We start from the raw sequence: 23317 nt of genomic DNA, 5'->3' as shown, positions 1-23317 counted from the left end.
TTTCTTTGATATAAATATAGGTTGAAAAGTTGGAAAAAGCTTTCTCATTATTCGTTTGGATTGGTTATGTTTATCTCGCTACACGAGGAGAGAAAGCACCAGAAAAATATATGTATATATATCTATATATCTATAGAAGTGAAAGTGTCTGTCTGATTATCTGTCCGTGTATGTGTGTCTGTCTGTGTATATTTCCCTACACAATAACTCTGTCAATTTTCAGTTTACAGACTAGAAATTTGATATACAGGGTAGTGAGATTTGGGGGAAATCTTTGTAATCGGTTTTCGGCCATAAATATAGCTGTTAAAGGGTCAAAGTTCAACGATTTGACCTTTGAGAACTCTACCAAACTCCTTCGACAATTTTGGGTATAAACACTTGAAATTTTAGATATAAGTTCCTTGGACATGGATCTAACTTAATAACTTAGTTTGAGCACAAAACTATAAATGTTAAGGGGTCATAATAGGAGTCAAAGTTTTTAAAAAATTTACCTCTGCGGTCTCTACCAAATTACTCAGACAATTTCTGGTCTAAACATTTGAAGTTTTACATAAATGGTATTCAGAGATTGGACAAGCTTTTTAATCAGTTGGGATCCAAAAATTTGAGTTACCAATATATAAATGTATACATGTATGTTTGCATGTCTGCCTAAAACTTTCGACAGAGGCGACGGATTTTTACAAGATCAGTATCGTTTTGAAGCTCGACCCTTCAGACGACAAATACCGAAAAAATGGCTAAAAACATTAATTCCTTCACCCTCAACTAGGCATTTTTCTACAGGGAGTGGTCGCTTTTTTCACCGATATTTTCGAAAGTCACCCCCTCTTTTCAATTGTCTAGCCTTAATTTAAACCTACGTCACTTCAGGTTTGGTGGTGGTCGTAACAACAAAGACGTCACGTTTTTTCCCCGTTCTTTTCCTCTTTCGCGGTACGGGTTCAAGACTACCTTCCTACTACCACTTTTATATATATATATATATATATATATATATATATATATATATATATATATATATATAAAAGAAAAAGATGGTTGAAATCAACTACCGGTGGTTGAATACGATACCTGATTGGCGAATAAAGGAACATCTGATTATCTATTTAAACAACCGTGATACAAAAATATTCAGGATAAAGACATAATGATTCACAAGTACCTTCTGATTTTATAGGGATAAGAGATTTACCTATCAGTAAGCAATTCCACAGTTTACCATGTTACCATGGTATTTAAAATGTTATTTTAATTACGCCCCCCCCTGTACTATTGCTGATATTATTACAAAAAGATATCACAACTGCGTAGAGAAAAAACGGGCAATATCAAAAGAAAGAATAAAAATGTCTAAACATAAAAAATAATTAATTTTTATGGTACTAGTGGCAGTGCACTTACTGATCCGTGCTGAAATATTAACGTTATTACTTAGACAGCCATTCTTAAAATGGGGAGGGGAGAGTGTTTTGTACCTATTCTGTCTTTTAACATTACAATTTCATAAAAACAGATATCATAAAACTTTAATTAAACTTGATAATGCTATTTAAAAAAAATTGCGCGGATCAATAAGCGCATTAGCACCATTTTTATTAACAACTTGTAAAAATAACGAGCCATAAGGATTTCGTAAAATACATAAGTCGTTACACCATTCCAACTGATGTTGAGTAGATATGTTCATTTCGACGTTTATGCGTGATTGCGTGTATAAAGGACAGGCATGATAAATGTACATGTATATTAGCGTACGTGTTTTGTTACTTTTTGTCTTCAGGGAGGTCAGAATTCTTGATTTTCTCTTGTAGGATCTCATTCGACGTTCTGCTCCATTTTTCAAACTTTGAATAATGGTAGCAATATAATAATACCTTCTTTTGTGCAACTGTCCAGGGTTGGGTTTTTAGGCCTCTTCTGTTTCCTTTTTTTGTAGTTGCATATGATGGTTTGGGGCCAGGATCTAATTCACGATCTGTTGGCTGATCCAAGTGGACCTCTGTCATGGTAGTGCCATTATCTGAGGTAAGACGGTTCACACCTTCAAATACCTTTTCTCGTCTGGTGTGTGAACGAGGTAAGGGACCCTTTTTATCCTGGGCGACGGCCAGCCAGTATGTATTATTTTTGGTATTCATTTTCATTTTATTTCCTCATTGTCAGCGGCTTTTGATTTAATATTCAAAGCTACCCCCTATAAATAGAGGGGTTTCCCCTATCCGCAACCTGGGGACGCTCTGTATGGCTTGAGGATACAGCACAACAGCTGTATGGCTTGAGGATACAGCACAACAGCTGTATGGCTTGAGGATACAGTACAACAGTTACTGAGAATGTATGACCGTATGCATGAGATTGTTTACCAGTGTGCATATGTTATCATATTATGTGTCTTTCGTTGCGTTTGTGGAGAACCATCGACCTAAGTAGGTTGTGTCGTGCGCAAGTGTGCTGTCTTCGAAAGAAAACGAGAAAAAGGAAAAAGAATCGTTGGGTGTGGGTTTCATAATACGCGCGATAGTTCGGTCTAAATATATCCGCGTTTTTGATTGATTAAAGAAATTGGTGATTTTATTGTTTATCCAATCGAGAGTCGGTACGTATTCGCTGTTGATTCCAACAACTGCTTGTAAGCAACTCGTTGTAACCTTGCTATAAAATTATTTTTAACCATGATATTAGCGATGCTGTTTAAAGCTGTGAAACATGAGATTGTCACAAATCATTTACCGCTTCAAGCGAGAAGAAAAAAACTGATAAACAATGAGTAATAGGTTTAATAAGCAGCAGTGAAACACGGATTCCCAAGTGGTCTAGTGGTTAGGATTCCGCGCTCTCACCGCGGCGGCCGGGGTTCGATTCCCCGCTTGGGAAATCTTTTTTTTTTTTAACTCTCTTATAAGCTGGAAAAATGGTGGGATCTTTCTATCGATCCGGTAGATATCTCACTTCTGATGCAATTCTCTATCTATATAAGAGCCAGGTACGTCCAAGGATGGAATACTGTTGCCACATCTGGGCAGGAGCTGCTAGAAAGGACTTGGCCTGCCTTGATAGAGTTCAAAATAGACTTCGTAGCCTCGTAGGAGATGTCCTTTTCTCTTCCTTGCAACCTTTATCTCACAGAAGAGATGTTGCGAGTTTGTCTCTGATGTATCGTTATTTTCATGGAAAGTGTTCGACTGAGCTTCAATCTATGGTCGCAAAACTTTCACAAGAAACACTCGTCTAGCTGTAAACACTATCAATAATTCCCCCCACTCTTTATCTGTGCCTAAACCTAAACGTAGATTCCATGAACAAAGCTTTTTTCTTAGAACTGCACGCCTGTGGAATTGTCTTCCGTTTTCCTGCTTTCCAGCTGACTACAATATGGCTGTCTTCAAGTCTAACGTAAATAAGTTCTTGATGAGCCGTTCCATATAAGTTATCAACTTTACCAAATTTTCATTACTAATGATTACTATAATGTCCAATTTCTACTGTACACTCTTTAACCCTTATCCTTGAGTGGCCTCTTGGCCTTGATAATGTGGTGATGCCTATGTAAAAAAATAAAAATAAAAAAAAGAGGTGCCTTCAATAAGTTCCAGACTTTTGTTGTATCGGCATTTAAAATTGTCGTAAACCCTTGAAAATTCAGTATGTTATTGCTATACATTTTATGAATTGATTGACTAATTTTTATGATTTCAGGTTCAAATGAACAGTTGCAGCGGGAATCAGAATGAACCCTATTGATTGTCACAGCTGGTGAATTTCAAAAATACAATCTGGACAGTCGGACACTCTAGAAGAATGCATATACAATAACATTCCATTTTAAACCCGGAAAGAACGCCACTGAAACGCTTTAGGGCAATATACCTTTTTTGATGTGAACGAAAGTAAAACTGAATGTTTTAGTTCAAAAACAAAAGTTTTTTCATGCGTCCCTGGTGTATTAAAGAATATTTTGATCTGTTTATTTATAATGCATGTATATTTATAATTAACTAGTCTTTTACACAGACCATATAAGCTATTTCGGTATAAATATTTTTATCTCAACCACGTTTGAGTAAAAAAAATAAAAACAAATCTCGTGGATGTAAATAAACACGTGTAAATGAAAGCTATGCTGGAAAAATAAAGTAGCTGTCTTCATAAACAAGTAGTACTAGCTATAAAAACAAACTATAGTTCAAGTTCATAAAGATGGCGACTGTGATTTTACAATAGTTTTCATTTCGTGTTTCACGTGAATGATGTAACTTGCAATTACTTAGTTTTTATTATTTCGGCACTTATGCAGAAGAGGGATCCTGCTGGAATAACGTTATTATTTAGAAACTTATTCTTAACATAGGAAGGGTGCTTTGTAACTATTCTGTAATTTTGCCTAACAATGTAATAAGCAGATACAATAAAACATTAAAACGTAGTACATCCTCTTCAGAAGCATCATTATTTCTTTTAGAAACATGGTTTTAGTAACTAATACATTTAGGAGCAATATCGAAACTCATTTCATTAAATAATTTATGTGATTGAAATAAAGTTTTTTATTTATTTAGTGCAAATACGCTTTATTGAAAAGAATACGGAGATTATATTCCGATTCCCCCATTTTGCTTGAGATCTCATTCTATGTTTAAATTCCCTTATGTAATATATATATATATATATATATATATATATATATATATATATATATATATATATATATACTAGACTACCCGTGACCCGTTGGGTCAGTATGTTATATTAGCTATGAAATTAATGTATAAGCGTGACACTTATGACGTAAAGAAAATAGTGTTTTGTGACATTACAGAAACATTAAAATGAAAAAAGAATATAGATAGATTTCTATGAGTATTTCTGTTAATAATTATTTATTTGGAAAAAAACTTACAGACATTGAATTATAAGTGGTTTGCCATGAGCACTGAACAGATACCATAATACTTAAAATTAAATTCAAAGTTTGATATATCTTAATTCAAACGCGAAAAAAAGGAGAATAAATTTTAAAATAAATGAAGGCGGTTGGTAAATCGCCGTTGTAAAATGCTCTTATGATTATAAGTAGATTTATTTGTAAGAAAATTGCGTTAAAATAACTTAAACGTAATACGGAAATGAACGATGTAAAAATATGCAGAAAGTATTAACAATTGTTTACTTGGATGATTTAAACGAGAGAAAAAACAGCTGAGACGCTGAAAAAGTACAAAGTAAAATATATATATATATATATATATATATATATATATATATATATATATATAAATGAAAATTACAATTGAATTTACCAAAATGATCCAAGATGGTAAAATTAAAGTAAAGTATAAATATTATAAATATTAAAGAATTAATATATATATATATATATATATATATATATATATATATATATATATATATATATATATATACTAGCAAAGATACCCGTGCTTCGCACGGAGCTTTGTTGCGCACTCGGGTACCAAAATCTGTGGGCACCTTTCCAGTAAGTTGATGTTGTAAGAGCAACGATTGCATAAGGTGATTAACATTTTAACTACCTCTTGTAGTGACTGAAATTCAATCAGGAACTTCACAAAACATTTTCATCAAAAAGGAAGGTTACTTGATGTTACATAGTAAATTTTTCATTGAAGTCATTTTCAACTCTTGCTTAAATTTTATCTTGCACATTCAATACTAAAAACTTACCACAATCAGATCATGTCAGTTTTTCCTCATATCCATTTCTCGAACTTTTCACTAAAGAGCCTCAGGGTAAACTACATTTCTGCTGCTTTGATTTGGAGCCAGAATGTAGAGTTTTTCTGAACTTCCTGTCCGGCTGATGGAGACGTAGAACATACCGTGACTGAAGCAGTCTGATGTCAAGTCTACGCCAATGGTGTTAAATGTCTGACCTTGACTTTTGTTTATGCTCATTGCAAAACACACCTTCACAGGAAATTGGAGTCTCCGGAATTTAAATGGAAGTACTGAGTCCGATGGAACTAAGGGGATCCTTGGCAGTAGAACGGTTTCGCCTTTGTAGGGACCACAGGAAATGGTGGCCTCAAGTACATTGGTGTGCAATCTGGTGATAACACATCTGGTTCCGTTTGTTGTTTTTGGCGGTTCCAAGGATCGAAGAATCATGATTGGCGATCCAATTTTGAGATTTAAAATGTGTGGAGGCATTCCAGATATCTCCAAAGAGTTTAAAAACTCCACAGGGTAGTGAACAGCTTCATATTCATTAGTAGCTGAATCAACTGACTTGTATTGCTTTGCGTCTCCTGGAAATTCATCCATTATTGAATTGTTCAAATGATTCACATTGCTGTTTAATGGCGAAATAATAGCCCTCTCAGCAAGCCAATCCGGTGATTTTCCATTGTTTTGCAGGTCTGGGTACACTTTGTCTTTCAGTTGCTTCTGATTACCGACACATTTACCAAGCACAGTTGGAATCTTAATTGTGTCAGGTGAAGAAGTGATAGGAAACTGACCATTACCGATTTGGAGAAGCAATTTTGAGAAGTCTGCTGCAGCTGTGTTATCAGAGATATAGGCTCTCATATTAGTAGTCAGTCTCTTCACTATAACGTGCCTCCAGAGATAGGATTGTTTCAAACTTGCATTGACAATGTTAGCCCTTGTGCCATTTTTAACCACTGGGAGGATTTGACGGAAATCACCGCAAAATAAGGTTGGAATGCCACCCATGGGATTCTTGTTTCCTGTGATGTCTTGCAGTGTTCGGTCAATTGCTTCATAAGCACTCTTGTGCGTCATTGGGGCTTCGTCTACAATGATTGCAGAGGTGTCTCTAATTACATTTGCCAAGGCTGAGTTACCAGTAATTTTGCAAACTGGCTGATCCATTCGATGAGTATCCAAGGGTACTTTAAAAGTGCTGTGAAGAGTGCGGCCACCTTGTAGTAGAGTAGCAGCAATGCCACTGAATGCTGTTGCAAGCACAATCTTTCTCATGGATCTAATCTTTGCAAGGATCAAATTGATTACAAAAGTCTTGCCCGTACCACCTGGAGCATCAAGAAACATCATGTTTTTGTTCATTTCACCTTGTGCTTCCAACATTGCCATGAATGAATTGTAAACTTCTCTTTGAGAATCGGTCAGTTTTTCTTGCATATTTTCTGCTTGTAGGGAAGTTCTTCAAGATTATAAGTAACTTCACGTTGATACTCTCTCGCGAGTCTTTCATCTCTCCCTTGCATTGGTGCAGGTAATCCATAGCTTGCCAATGGTTGACCGCACATAAGGAGAACTTTTTCTTCAATTAGACAAAGAGTTTTATTGTAGATGTCCTCATTAAAATCTGCTTCTGGATTGTTAACTTCTTGCCTGTATCTGTGAAGAATGTCTTCAGATATTACATCACGAAAAGCCATCCAGATCTCAAGAGGATTTCTTGGCTCACAGGCTGTTAAAATTATCACAAATAGGCTTCGCAAATTTGAAGGTGATTGAGTGGCACTTGCCTCTCCTACTGCTTGATGCAAGTGATGGTCATTTTCTAGAAGGCCTCGAGCAAGGCACGCTGCTCTGTATGTTTCAAACACCTGACCATTGTATGCTCGCAAATTTTGAAATGAAGTTGGACCAGCAACCTCATTGAGAAACAGGCGTAAGAAATAACACTCCCCTGCTTTTGGACTAATCGTGTAGATTCTCCCAATGCATGGTGCCTTCCATACATCATCATTTTCAGTACCTTCAACTTGTACCCCACGCACTCTTCTCATCCATTTCTTTGTCGATTTGTTCCAAGTGTAAAACTCAGGGACTTCTACGTATTTGAGACCCCTTGCAAAGTCATCCTCATGGCAGAGTTGAAAAAATGCTGCCAAAGTTGTGGCAGGCGGTGGACCTTGGGCTCGTTCCAGAGCAGTATCAGCTGAGAACATGACACGCTGCCCATTTTCAAGATGAACAGAAAGTTGTACAATTGGGGGGAAATGTTCATGGATGGGATGTTCCAATATCCTCCAGGCTGCCTCTGAACTGCCGACATACCTTGCATTCTGGAACTGCTGGATCTCATCCACAATGTGACTTTGTACTTGGCCTTGTTGGTTAGCTGCTCCATCAGTTCTTTGTAGTTCAAACACTGCTTGATCACATCCTTTATTCACGTATTTGAGGACATATTTGATGCTTTGGATCGAGCTGCAAATTTCTACGTTAATGTGAGCGTTGAACTGCTGAAGGAGGACCTTGTTGTACGGAACAATCCACTGGTTTGTTATTTCTTGATTAACATACCGACCATTTCTCTTCATCCTTATTGTACCAGTCTGGCCTCCATCTTCTGGTTTTCTTCGCCTGTACTTGGGGTAAGAGTCTTGGCCTTGCTTGGTACACTGAAGAAATTCTTTTGGGTATTTTTTGGAACATTTGTTGTCAATCATACATGGACAATTTGGATTAAATGGTCCACAAGGTCCATGCACCATATGTGCCATCACTATAGCATGAAGATCAGGATCTTCCTCTTTGTCAGGGATCTCTGCAGATATGCAGAGATCCATTTTTTCTGGTAGAAGTTTGTCCTCTGGGGCCTGCCAGGTGAGGATGTGTGCATGCGGCAGTCCTCTTTTTTGATATTCAATACTGTACAGGAAAGCCCTCAACCTGCCAAATCCTCCCTTTTTAATAAATTCAAGTAACTTTTTTAGCTCCTGCCTGAAAACCCTGGCAACAATATCTGGACGATCCTGAGGGTCTTGCCCTTGAAGACAATTTTCTGTAATTTCTGTCCACTTTGGATTTGTTGTGAACATGATGAAGAGGTCGGCTCGGCCCATTCGCCGAACATATGCCATGGCATCACTTTGACGCTCAAACATGTATCGAGGGCCTCCTGTATAAGTTGCCGGAAGTACAACTCGTTGACCAAACTGTTCTGGATTCCCATCCTCCCTAAGAATTGAATCTCTCAAGTTGCTATAATTGTCAGCTCTCAGGGTCTGTTGCTCACGCCTCAGGAACTGTAAACGTTCTGTTTCAATCTTGCAGTACACATCCACCAGCCATTGTTGAAATAGCCTTCGGTACCAGAGAAAATAGTTTCCAGGCCGAGTCATTAAATGGTACGAATAAAATTGCTGTTGGGTAACTTTTCGCCCATTGGATGCCTTCATGTAGATGTTGTAAGATGGAGAACCATAGGGGTACATTAACGGGTACATTAAAGTATCGTAGAGGGGATGTAGTTCGGAGATCCATTTTAATGTATCATTTCTAAAACGCAAGACAATATCCTGGTTAGCTGTTGGTTCATTCTCCATTAATATTCCAATCTCATACGTTGTTGTTGGAGCATTGAATCGCCGTGGATGCTCTTCTTGCGGCCTTCGGTCTTCCCTTATGACAACTTTATGTTCTACCAAGTGTTCTTCTTCAATCCTCTCCTTTGTTGTTTTCAGCTGACAAATAAAGCTGTTGTTCTCATGTAAAAATTCAGTCAGACTTTGGAGAATGTCTCTATTGAGTCTACTGCCACGTCCCCGATTATGTAGTTCCTCTTCCAGACTATCCAAGAAGTAGACTTGAATAAACTTTGCTGTTTCATCTTCAGGTGGTAAAAGACTCCCAATCTGGTGGCAAACCTGGCCTCGAATTCTAAAAGAAGGATTCCACCCATGTACTGCCGCAATTTTGTGACCAAATGATGTCATTGCAAAACAATTGTTATAACTGCGTAGATTTTGCAGAAAATCTTTAGAGATGGGACCATTGCCGGAGAGCAAATCTTGAAGCAACTGAGGCAGTGGTGGAAAGCTATCAAGCACAACTTTGCCAGAAGAACAACAACAACCAGGGGTTTCTCCTTTAAATTTTACAGCTGAGCAATGTTGACATACTTTGTCCATTTTTCCTATATCAGCTGTAGTGAGAGAGTCATTTTTGTTGTAGAGCAATCCTTTTCTATTGCAGTGTTCTATTTCATGGTGTCTCAAAGCAGTCATTCGTTGTCTAGCTGCCTCGTTTTCTGTCAATTGCTGGGGCAAAGTCATACTCTCTCTCCATGCAGCCTCTCGTTGTTGCCCTTGGTATAGGCGAAAGCTTCGTTGGGTTTCCGATTCATTCTGATGTCGTTGAGCCACTCTCAACTCACCTTGTGTACGTCTACTTACCTCATATAATTCATTCGATCGTAATATTGCTTCTCTTTCCAGTGCATATCTTTGCCTTTCTTGAATTTCATCTTGTGATGAATTTAACCGCCTTACAGCATGTCTAGTTCTGTCAGCTTCACGTTGGGTTTCTCTTTCCAAATCTGACAGTCTTGCTCTCCTTTCTCTTTGACGTATCCTGTTAAGTTCTAGACGTCTTTCTCTATCTGAATTGTTTTCATTGGAGCGAATTGCAGCAACTCTTAGTCTATTAGCTTCCAATCTTTCCATTCTTTCTTCCTCACTTTCGTTTCTACTTCGTTTGGGTGGCATAATTTCGGTTTTAAACGGAATTGTTTAACGATATTAATGATTGTAAATTAATTAAGCGTAAAGGAAATGTATACTAACTGAAATGGACGAACTATAAATAATATTTCTGAATAGTACAATTATAAACAATTATATTGTACCTATTTACTATGCCTCCCCACGGGACAGAGTTAGACACCAGGGTCGTTTTTTAACGTGGAGAAAAGGTACAAAAATAAAAATTGTCTCAGTCGTGAAGGATTTCTCCTCCACCGAAAGAGAACAAGAAAATGAAGTGCAGCATCTGAAGAACAGATACTACACTTTGATCTTGACCAAAAGGAATGAACAAAAGCGACCTACGTGTGACTCATTACTTCCGGGTGTAAACGTCACAGTCTAAAAGTAATAATTTAAAAAAAAAGTAAATGTAAAATAAATGTAATACCAACTTAGGTTAACTAAGTAAACAGTACAATTAAAACAGTTCTATTAAAACAAATAATTACTAAGATCTAGGTAATTGTTAGTCTGATTGTTATGGTTTTAAAGAAAAAAATGTGTAAAAAAAAGTTCTGCTTTTGTGAGTACGTGTATTTCTTTTAAATTACATAACCTTTTTATTTTATTATTTATATCTCTTTTAAATTTATATATTTTGTTAGTAAACTGGAAGAAATTCAGTTGAATAAAACCTTGTTCGTGTTCTTTACGTTACACTCATATTTTTATAAAAGGTTCATCCGGTTTAAAGAAAGCACTAAGTTTAAATAAGACTGGAAATAACTAATTCAATATATAAATAGAAAAATGAAATAAATATAAGCTTTAAGTCTTAAGATAGTAATAATCAAAATGTAATAAATTATTTGTAGTTCAAATCTATGATAAACAGGCTTTCGAAATAGGCTCGACCAGAAAGATTAAATTGGAACGAAATTATAATCTCCGTGCCATTTTCAAAACAACCCCACAAAAGTAACGATATCCTGCAGTTGGTTAAATGACAATGGTTGTAAGAAAAATGTAAAAGAAAATGCGCTTATCTGTTTATTTTGACCTGTTTTATTTAATTAAAAAAAAATTGGCTATAACTGGAAGAGAGCGTTATGTTTTGGGGGTTGTTTAAAAAATAGAATGGAAATAAAGTTAGTTCCGTTTTAATTGTGTTTAATTGCGGCAAGCGGCGCTAACAAAATCGAAAAATCACTGTTTACATTCGAAATGTTAACTTTTATAGGTTTACAGGTTTGCTGACAAGGCTGGGGGTGTTTAATACAATTATTTTACTAAATTGATTTTTTTCATTTAAAAATAAAATTATTTATTTTTTAATAAAGTTTTATTTTAAAATATTTGTTTTTGTTTATTTATATAAAATTACGATAGTTGAATTGTATTCTTTCAATTATATTGGCAAGTAAAATATAAAAGATTAAAACGGAACGAAATTGAAATTTCCATTACATTTTCAATACAATCGCAAAACATAAAGCTTTGCTCGCCAATGAATTGTTTTGATAATATACGTAAAGTGAAATAAATCGAATATAAAATTAAATGAAAATATATTAAATAATTAAATGTTTAATAGATTTTGTAAATAGTACAGTTGAAATGATTAGAATATTGCCAATATGTAATAAGGTCGAGGTAATTAGTTAAAGAGATTTAATATAATGTGATATGCAAATGAGCATAAGTCATTCGATATGGGGGTGGTTTGTAGAATAGTATATAAAGAAATTAGGCATAGATTGTTATGTCTCCTATAACAGAAACATCCTAAAATGGGTTCTAATGTTTCTCTACCAGGAGAGATCTACCCTCTTACCTCCTTTATATTCCGTTGATGATGGAGAGCTGTACACACAGACAGAAACACACGAACCCTGTTACTTTATAGATATACTAGCAAAGATACCCGTGCTTCGCACGGAGCTTTGTTGCGCACTCGGGTACCAAAATCTGTGGGCACCTTTCCAGTAAGTTGATGTTGTAAGAGCAACGATTGCATAAGGTGATTAACATTTTAACTACCTCTTGTAGTGACTGAAATTCAATCAGGAACTTCACAAAACATTTTCATCAAAAAGGAAGGTTACTTGATGTTACATAGTAAATTTTTCATTGAAGTCATTTTCAACTCTTGCTTAAATTTTATCTTGCACATTCAATACTAAAAACTTACCACAATCAGATCATGTCAGTTTTTCCTCATATCCATTTCTCGAACTTTTCACTAAAGAGCCTCAGGGTAAACTACATTTCTGCTGCTTTGATTTGGAGCCAGAATGTAGAGTTTTTCTGAACTTCCTGTCCGGCTGATGGAGACGTAGAACATACCGTGACTGAAGCAGTCTGATGTCAAGTCTACGCCAATGGTGTTAAATGTCTGACCTTGACTTTTGTTTATGCTCATTGCAAAACACACCTTCACAGGAAATTGGAGTCTCCGGAATTTAAATGGAAGTACTGAGTCCGATGGAACTAAGGGGATCCTTGGCAGTAGAACGGTTTCGCCTTTGTAGGGACCACAGGAAATGGTGGCCTCAAGTACATTGGTGTGCAATCTGGTGATAACACATCTGGTTCCGTTTGTTGTTTTTGGCGGTTCCAAGGATCGAAGAATCATGATTGGCGATCCAATTTTGAGATTTAAAATGTGTGGAGGCATTCCAGATATCTCCAAAGAGTTTAAAAACTCCACAGGGTAGTGAACAGCTTCATATTCATTAGTAGCTGAATCAACTGACTTGTATTGCTTTGCGTCTCCTGGAAATTCATCCATTATTGAATTGTTCAAATGATTCACATTGCTGTTTAATGGCGAAATAATAGCCCTCTCAGCAAGCCAATCCGGTGATTTTCCATTGTTTTGCAGGTCTGGGTACACTTTGTCTTTCAGTTGCTTCTGATTACCGACACATTTACCAAGCGCAGTTGGAATCTTAATTGTGTCAGGTGAAGAAGTGATAGGAAACTGACCATTACCGATTTGGAGAAGCAATTTTGAGAAGTCTGCTGCAGCTGTGTTATCAGAGATATAGGCTCTCATATTAGTAGTCAGTCTCTTCACTATAACGTGCCTCCAGAGATAGGATTGTTTCAAACTTGCATTGACAATGTTAGCCCTTGTGCCATTTTTAACCACTGGGAGGATTTGACGGAAATCACCGCAAAATAAGGTTGGAATGCCACCCATGGGATTCTTGTTTCCTGTGATGTCTTGCAGTGTTCAGTCAATTGCTTCATAAGCACTCTTGTGCGTCATTGGGGCTTCGTCTACAATGATTGCAGAGGTGTCTCTAATTACATTTGCCAAGGCTGAGTTACCAGTAATTTTGCAAACTGGCTGATCCATTCGATGAGTATCCAAGGGTACTTTAAAAGTGCTGTGAAGAGTGCGGCCACCTTGTAGTAGAGTAGCAGCAATGCCACTGAATGCTGTTGCAAGCACAATCTTTCTCATGGATCTAATCTTTGCAAGGATCAAATTGATTACAAAAGTCTTGCCCGTACCACCTGGAGCATCAAGAAACATCATGTTTTTGTTCATTTCACCTTGTGCTTCCAACATTGCCATGAATGAATTGTAAACTTCTCTTTGAGAATCGGTCAGTTTTTCTTGCATATTTTCTGCTTGTAGGGAAGTTCTTCAAGATTATAAGTAACTTCACGTTGATACTCTCTCGCGAGTCTTTCATCTCTCCCTTGCATTGGTGCAGGTAATCCATAGCTTGCCAATGGTTGACCGCACATAAGGAGAACTTTTTCTTCAATTAGACAAAGAGTTTTATTGTAGATGTCCTCATTAAAATCTGCTTCTGGATTGTTAACTTCTTGCCTGTATCTGTGAAGAATGTCTTCAGATATTACATCACGAAAAGCCATCCAGATCTCAAGAGGATTTCTTGGCTCACAGGCTGTTAAAATTATCACAAATAGGCTTCGCAAATTTGAAGGTGATTGAGTGGCACTTGCCTCTCCTACTGCTTGATGCAAGTGATGGTCATTTTCTAGAAGGCCTCGAGCAAGGCACGCTGCTCTGTATGTTTCAAACACCTGACCATTGTATGCTCGCAAATTTTGAAATGAAGTTGGACCAGCAACCTCATTGAGAAACAGGCGTAAGAAATAACACTCCCCTGCTTTTGGACTAATCGTGTAGATTCTCCCAATGCATGGTGCCTTCCATACATCATCATTTTCAGTACCTTCAACTTGTACCCCACGCACTCTTCTCATCCATTTCTTTGTCGATTTGTTCCAAGTGTAAAACTCAGGGACTTCTACGTATTTGAGACCCCTTGCAAAGTCATCCTCATGGCAGAGTTGAAAAAATGCTGCCAAAGTTGTGGCAGGCGGTGGACCTTGGGCTCGTTCCAGAGCAGTATCAGCTGAGAACATGACACGCTGCCCATTTTCAAGATGAACAGAAAGTTGTACAATTGGGGGGAAATGTTCATGGATGGGATGTTCCAATATCCTCCAGGCTGCCTCTGAACTGCCGACATACCTTGCATTCTGGAACTGCTGGATCTCATCCACAATGTGACTTTGTACTTGGCCTTGTTGGTTAGCTGCTCCATCAGTTCTTTGTAGTTCAAACACTGCTTGATCACATCCTTTATTCACGTATTTGAGGACATATTTGATGCTTTGGATCGAGCTGCAAATTTCTACGTTAATGTGAGCGTTGAACTGCTGAAGGAGGACCTTGTTGTACGGAACAATCCACTGGTTTGTTATTTCTTGATTAACATACCGACCATTTCTCTTCATCCTTATTGTACCAGTCTGGCCTCCATCTTCTGGTTTTCTTCGCCTGTACTTGGGGTAAGAGTCTTGGCCTTGCTTGGTACACTGAAGAAATTCTTTTGGGTATTTTTTGGAACATTTGTTGTCAATCATACATGGACAATTTGGATTAAATGGTCCACAAGGTCCATGCACCATATGTGCCATCACTATAGCATGAAGATCAGGATCTTCCTCTTTGTCAGGGATCTCTGCAGATATGCAGAGATCCATTTTTTCTGGTAGAAGTTTGTCCTCTGGGGCCTGCCAGGTGAGGATGTGTGCATGCGGCAGTCCTCTTTTTTGATATTCAATACTGTACAGGAAAGCCCTCAACCTGCCAAATCCTCCCTTTTTAATAAATTCAAGTAACTTTTTTAGCTCCTGCCTGAAAACCCTGGCAACAATATCTGGACGATCCTGAGGGTCTTGCCCTTGAAGACAATTTTCTGTAATTTCTGTCCACTTTGGATTTGTTGTGAACATGATGAAGAGGTCGGCTCGGCCCATTCGCCGAACATATGCCATGGCATCACTTTGACGCTCAAACATGTATCGAGGGCCTCCTGTATAAGTTGCCGGAAGTACAACTCGTTGACCAAACTGTTCTGGATTCCCATCCTCCCTAAGAATTGAATCTCTCAAGTTGCTATAATTGTCAGCTCTCAGGGTCTGTTGCTCACGCCTCAGGAACTGTAAACGTTCTGTTTCAATCTTGCAGTACACATCCACCAGCCATTGTTGAAATAGCCTTCGGTACCAGAGAAAATAGTTTCCAGGCCGAGTCATTAAATGGTACGAATAAAATTGCTGTTGGGTAACTTTTCGCCCATTGGATGCCTTCATGTAGATGTTGTAAGATGGAGAACCATAGGGGTACATTAACGGGTACATTAAAGTATCGTAGAGGGGATGTAGTTCGGAGATCCATTTTAATGTATCATTTCTAAAACGCAAGACAATATCCTGGTTAGCTGTTGGTTCATTCTCCATTAATATTCCAATCTCATACGTTGTTGTTGGAGCATTGAATCGCCGTGGATGCTCTTCTTGCGGCCTTCGGTCTTCCCTTATGACAACTTTATGTTCTACCAAGTGTTCTTCTTCAATCCTCTCCTTTGTTGTTTTCAGCTGACAAATAAAGCTGTTGTTCTCATGTAAAAATTCAGTCAGACTTTGGAGAATGTCTCTATTGAGTCTACTGCCACGTCCCCGATTATGTAGTTCCTCTTCCAGACTATCCAAGAAGTAGACTTGAATAAACTTTGCTGTTTCATCTTCAGGTGGTAAAAGACTCCCAATCTGGTGGCAAACCTGGCCTCGAATTCTAAAAGAAGGATTCCACCCATGTACTGCCGCAATTTTGTGACCAAATGATGTCATTGCAAAACAATTGTTATAACTGCGTAGATTTTGCAGAAAATCTTTAGAGATGGGACCATTGCCGGAGAGCAAATCTTGAAGCAACTGAGGCAGTGGTGGAAAGCTATCAAGCACAACTTTGCCAGAAGAACAACAACAACCAGGGGTTTCTCCTTTAAATTTTACAGCTGAGCAATGTTGACATACTTTGTCCATTTTTCCTATATCAGCTGTAGTGAGAGAGTCATTTTTGTTGTAGAGCAATCCTTTTCTATTGCAGTGTTCTATTTCATGGTGTCTCAAAGCAGTCATTCGTTGTCTAGCTGCCTCGTTTTCTGTCAATTGCTGGGGCAAAGTCATACTCTCTCTCCATGCAGCCTCTCGTTGTTGCCCTTGGTATAGGCGAAAGCTTCGTTGGGTTTCCGATTCATTCTGATGTCGTTGAGCCACTCTCAACTCACCTTGTGTACGTCTACTTACCTCATATAATTCATTCGATCGTAATATTGCTTCTCTTTCCAGTGCATATCTTTGCCTTTCTTGAATTTCATCTTGTGATGAATTTAACCGCCTTACAGCATGTCTAGTTCTGTCAGCTTCACGTTGGGTTTCTCTTTCCAAATCTGACAGTCTTGCTCTCCTTTCTCTTTGACGTATCCTGTTAAGTTCTAGACGTCTTTCTCTATCTGAATTGTTTTCATTGGAGCGAATTGCAGCAACTCTTAGTCTATTAGCTTCCAATCTTTCCATTCTTTCTTCCTCACTTTCGTTTCTACTTCGTTTGGGTGGCATAATTTCGGTTTTAAACGGAATTGTTTAACGATATTAATGATTGTAAATTAATTAAGCGTAAAGGAAATGTATACTAACTGAAATGGACGAACTATAAATAATATTTCTGAATAGTACAATTATAAACAATTATATTGTACCTATTTACTATGCCTCCCCACGGGACAGAGTTAGACACCAGGGTCGTTTTTTAACGTGGAGAAAAGGTACAAAAATAAAAATTGTCTCAGTCGTGAAGGATTTCTCCTCCACCGAAAGAGAACAAGAAAATGAAGTGCAGCATCTGAAGAACAGATACTACACTTTGATCTTGACCAAAAGGAATGAACAAAAGCGACCTACGTGTGACTCATTACTTCCGGGTGTAAACGTCACAGTCTAAAAGTAATAATTTAAAAAAAAAGTAAATGTAAAATAAATGTAATGCCAACTTAGGTTAACTAAGTAAACAGTACAATTAAAACAGTTCTATTAAAACAAATAATTACTAAGATCTAGGTAATTGTTAGTCTGATTGTTATGGTTTTAAAGAAAAAAATGTGTAAAAAAAAGTTCTGCTTTTGTGAGTACGTGTATTTCTTTTAAATTACATAACCTTTTTATTTTATTATTTATATCTCTTTTAAATTTATATATTTTGTTAGTAAACTGGAAGAAATTCAGTTGAATAAAACCTTGTTCGTGTTCTTTACGTTACACTCATATTTTTATAAAAGGTTCATCCGGTTTAAAGAAAGCACTAAGTTTAAATAAGACTGGAAATAACTAATTCAATATATAAATAGAAAAATGAAATAAATATAAGCTTTAAGTCTTAAGATAGTAATAATCAAAATGTAATAAATTATTTGTAGTTCAAATCTATGATAAACAGGCTTTCGAAATAGGCTCGACCAGAAAGATTAAATTGGAACGAAATTATAATCTCCGTGCCATTTTCAAAACAACCCCACAAAAGTAACGATATCCTGCAGTTGGTTAAATGACAATGGTTGTAAGAAAAATGTAAAAGAAAATGCGCTTATCTGTTTATTTTGACCTGTTTTATTTAATTAAAAAAAAATTGGCTATAACTGGAAGAGAGCGTTATGTTTTGGGGGTTGTTTAAAAAATAGAATGGAAATAAAGTTAGTTCCGTTTTAATTGTGTTTAATTGCGGCAAGCGGCGCTAACAAAATCGAAAAATCACTGTTTACATTCGAAATGTTAACTTTTATAGGTTTACAGGTTTGCTGACAAGGCTGGGGGTGTTTAATACAATTATTTTACTAAATTGATTTTTTTCATTTAAAAATAAAATTATTTATTTTTTAATAAAGTTTTATTTTAAAATATTTGTTTTTGTTTATTTATATAAAATTACGATAGTTGAATTGTATTCTTTCAATTATATTGGCAAGTAAAATATAAAAGATTAAAACGGAACGAAATTGAAATTTCCATTACATTTTCAATACAATCGCAAAACATAAAGCTTTGCTCGCCAATGAATTGTTTTGATAATATACGTAAAGTGAAATAAATCGAATATAAAATTAAATGAAAATATATTAAATAATTAAATGTTTAATAGATTTTGTAAATAGTACAGTTGAAATGATTAGAATATTGCCAATATGTAATAAGGTCGAGGTAATTAGTTAAAGAGATTTAATATAATGTGATATGCAAATGAGCATAAGTCATTCGATATGGGGGTGGTTTGTAGAATAGTATATAAAGAAATTAGGCATAGATTGTTATGTCTCCTATAACAGAAACATCCTAAAATGGGTTCTAATGTTTCTCTACCAGGAGAGATCTACCCTCTTACCTCCTTTATATTCCGTTGATGATGGAGAGCTGTACACACAGACAGAAACACACGAACCCTGTTACTTTATAGATATACTAGCAAAGATACCCGTGCTTCGCACGGAGCTTTGTTGCGCACTCGGGTACCAAAATCTGTGGGCACCTTTCCAGTAAGTTGATGTTGTAAGAGCAACGATTGCATAAGGTGATTAACATTTTAACTACCTCTTGTAGTGACTGAAATTCAATCAGGAACTTCACAAAACATTTTCATCAAAAAGGAAGGTTACTTGATGTTACATAGTAAATTTTTCATTGAAGTCATTTTCAACTCTTGCTTAAATTTTATCTTGCACATTCAATACTAAAAACTTACCACAATCAGATCATGTCAGTTTTTCCTCATATCCATTTCTCAAACTTTTCACTAAAGAGCCTCAAGGTAAACTACATTTCTGCTGCTTTGATTTGGAGCCAGAATGTAGAGTTTTTCTGAACTTCCTGTCCGGCTGATGGAGACGTAGAACATACCGTGACTGAAGCAGTCTGATGTCAAGTCTACGCCAATGGTGTTAAATGTCTGACCTTGACTTTTGTTTATGCTCATTGCAAAACACACCTTCACAGGAAATTGGAGTCTCCGGAATTTAAATGGAAGTACTGAGTCCGATGGAACTAAGGGGATCCTTGGCAGTAGAACGGTTTCGCCTTTGTAGGGACCACAGGAAATGGTGGCCTCAAGTACATTGGTGTGCAATCTGGTGATAACACATCTGGTTCCGTTTGTTATTTTTGGCGGTTCCAAGGATCGAAGAATCATGATTGGCGATCCAATTTTGAGATTTAAAATGTGTGGAGGCATTCCAGATATCTCCAAAGAGTTTAAAAACTCCACAGGGTAGTGAACAGCTTCATATTCATTAGTAGCTGAATCAACTGACTTGTATTGCTTTGTGTCTCCTGGAAATTCATCCATTATTGAATTGTTCAAATGATTCACATTGCTGTTTAATGGCGAAATAATAGCCCTCTCAGCAAGCCAATCCGGTGATTTTCCATTGTTTTGCAGGTCTGGGTACACTTTGTCTTTCAGTTGCTTCTGATTACCGACACATTTACCAAGCGCAGTTGGAATCTTAATTGTGTCAGGTGAAGAAGTGATAGGAAACTGACCATTACCGATTTGGAGAAGCAATTTTGAGAAGTCTGCTGCAGCTGTGTTATCAGAGATATAGGCTCTCATATTAGTAGTCAGTCTCTTCACTATAACGTGCCTCCAGAGATAGGATTGTTTCAAACTTGCATTGACAATGTTAGCCCTTGTGCCATTTTTAACCACTGGGAGGATTTGACGGAAATCACCGCAAAATAAGGTTGGAATGCCACCCATGGGATTCTTGTTTCCTGTGATGTCTTGCAGTGTTCAGTCAATTGCTTCATAAGCACTCTTGTGCGTCATTGGGGCTTCGTCTACAATGATTGCAGAGGTGTCTCTAATTACATTTGCCAAGGCTGAGTTACCAGTAATTTTGCAAACTGGCTGATCCATTCGATGAGTATCCAAGGGTACTTTAAAAGTGCTGTGAAGAGTGCGGCCACCTTGTAGTAGAGTAGCAGCAATGCCACTGAATGCTGTTGCAAGCACAATCTTTCTCATGGATCTAATCTTTGCAAGGATCAAATTGATTACAAAAGTCTTGCCCGTACCACCTGGAGCATCAAGAAACATCATGTTTTTGTTCATTTCACCTTGTGCTTCCAACATTGCCATGAATGAATTGTAAACTTCTCTTTGAGAATCGGTCAGTTTTTCTTGCATATTTTCTGCTTGTAGGGAAGTTCTTCAAGATTATAAGTAACTTCACGTTGATACTCTCTCGCGAGTCTTTCATCTCTCCCTTGCATTGGTGCAGGTAATCCATAGCTTGCCAATGGTTGACCGCACATTAGGAGAACTTTTTCTTCAATTAGACAAAGAGTTTTATTGTAGATGTCCTCATTAAAATCTGCTTCTGGATTGTTAACTTCTTGCCTGTATCTGTGAAGAATGTCTTCAGATATTACATCACGAAAAGCCATCCAGATCTCAAGAGGATTTCTTGGCTCACAGGCTGTTAAAATTATCACAAATAGGCTTCGCAAATTTGAAGGTGATTGAGTGGCACTTGCCTCTCCTACTGCTTGATGCAAGTGATGGTCATTTTCTAGAAGGCCTCGAGCAAGGCACGCTGCTCTGTATGTTTCAAACACCTGACCATTGTATGCTCGCAAATTTTGAAATGAAGTTGGACCAGCAACCTCATTGAGCAACAGGCGTAAGAAATAACACTCCCCTGCTTTTGGACTAATCGTGTAGATTCTCCCAATGCATGGTGCCTTCCATACATCATCATTTTCAGTACCTTCAACTTGTACCCCACGCATTCTTCTCATCCATTTCTTTGTCGATTTGTTCCAAGTGTAAAACCCAGGGACTTCTACGTATTTGAGACCCCTTGCAAAGTCATCCTCATGGCAGAGTTGAAAAAATGCTGTCAAAGTTGTGGCAGGCGGTGGACCTTGGGCTCGTTCCAGAGCAGTATCAGCTGAGAACATGACACGCTGCCCATTTTCAAGATGAACAGAAAGTTGTACAATTGGGGGGAAATGTTCATGGATGGGATGTTCCAATATCCTCCAGGCTGCCTCTGAACTGCCGACATACCTTGCATTCTGGAACTGCTGGATCTCATCCACAATGTGACTTTGTACTTGGCCTTGTTGGTTAGCTGCTCCATCAGTTCTTTGTAGTTCAAACACTGCTTGATCACATCCTTTATTCACGTATTTGAGGACATATTTGATGCTTTGGATCGAGCTGCAAATTTCTACGTTAATGTGAGCGTTGAACTGCTGAAGGAGGACCTTGTTGTACGGAACAATCCACTGGTTTGTTATTTCTTGATTAACATACCGACCATTTCTCTTCATCCTTATTGTACCAGTCTGGCCTCCATCTTCTGGTTTTCTTCGCCTGTACTTGGGGTAAGAGTCTTGGCCTTGCTTGGTACACTGAAGAAATTCTTTTGGGTATTTTTTGGAACATTTGTTGTCAATCATACATGGACAATTTGGATTAAATGGTCCACAAGGTCCATGCACCATATGTGCCATCACTATAGCATGAAGATCAGGATCTTCCTCTTTGTCAGGGATCTCTGCAGATATGCAGAGATCCATTTTTTCTGGTAGAAGTTTGTCCTCTGGGGCCTGCCAGGTGAGGATGTGTGCATGCGGCAGTCCTCTTTTTTGATATTCAATACTGTACAGGAAAGCCCTCAACCTGCCAAATCCTCCCTTTTTAATAAATTCAAGTAACTTTTTTAGCTTCTGCCTGAAAACCCTGGCAACAATATCTGGACGATCCTGAGGGTCTTGCCCTTGAAGACAATTTTCTGTAATTTCTGTCCACTTTGGATTTGTTGTGAACATGATGAAGAGGTCGGCTCGGCCCATTCGCCGAACATATGCCATGGCATCACTTTGATGCTCAAACATGTATCGAGGGCCTCCTGTATAAGTTGCCGGAAGTACAACTCGTTGACCAAACTGTTCTGGATTCCCATCCTCCCTAAGAATTGAATCTCTCAAGTTGCTATAATTGTCAGCTCTCAGGGTCTGTTGCTCACGCCTCAGGAACTGTAAACGTTCTGTTTCAATCTTGCAGTACACATCCACCAGCCATTGTTGAAATAGCCTTCGGTACCAGAGAAAATAGTTTCCAGGCCGAGTCATTAAATGGTACGAATAAAATTGCTGTTGGGTAACTTTTCGCCCATTGGATGCCTTCATGTAGATGTTGTAAGATGGAGAACCATAGGGGTACATTAACGGGTACATTAAAGTATCGTAGAGGGGATGTAGTTCGGAGATCCATTTTAATGTATCATTTCTAAAACGCAAGACAATATCCCGGTTAGCTGTTGGTTCATTCTCCATTAATATTCCAATCTCATACGTTGTTGTTGGAGCATTGAATCGCCGTGGATGCTCTTCTTGCGGCCTTCGGTCTTCCCTTATGACAACTTTATGTTCTACCAAGTGTTCTTCTTCAATCCTCTCCTTTGTTGTTTTCAGCT

General features: G+C 37.6%; 1 non-coding gene across 1 annotated transcript; it reads left to right on the top strand.

The window, feature by feature from the left end:
• The first annotated feature begins 2811 nt into the window (after nucleotides 1-2811).
• Trnae-cuc (transfer RNA glutamic acid (anticodon CUC)) lies at nucleotides 2812-2883 on the top strand. The gene has a single exon. It is a non-coding gene; the product is annotated as a tRNA-Glu (tRNA).
• The last annotated feature ends 20434 nt before the right edge of the window (nucleotides 2884-23317 follow it).

Source organism: Euprymna scolopes, chromosome 2 (genome assembly GCF_053919585.1).
Source record: "Euprymna scolopes isolate OS-2025 chromosome 2, ASM5391958v1, whole genome shotgun sequence".
Taxonomy (NCBI): Eukaryota; Metazoa; Mollusca; class Cephalopoda; order Sepiida; family Sepiolidae; genus Euprymna; species Euprymna scolopes.
The sequence above is the reverse complement of the archived record's forward strand: the minus strand, read 5'-3'. Positions and strand labels throughout refer to the sequence as shown.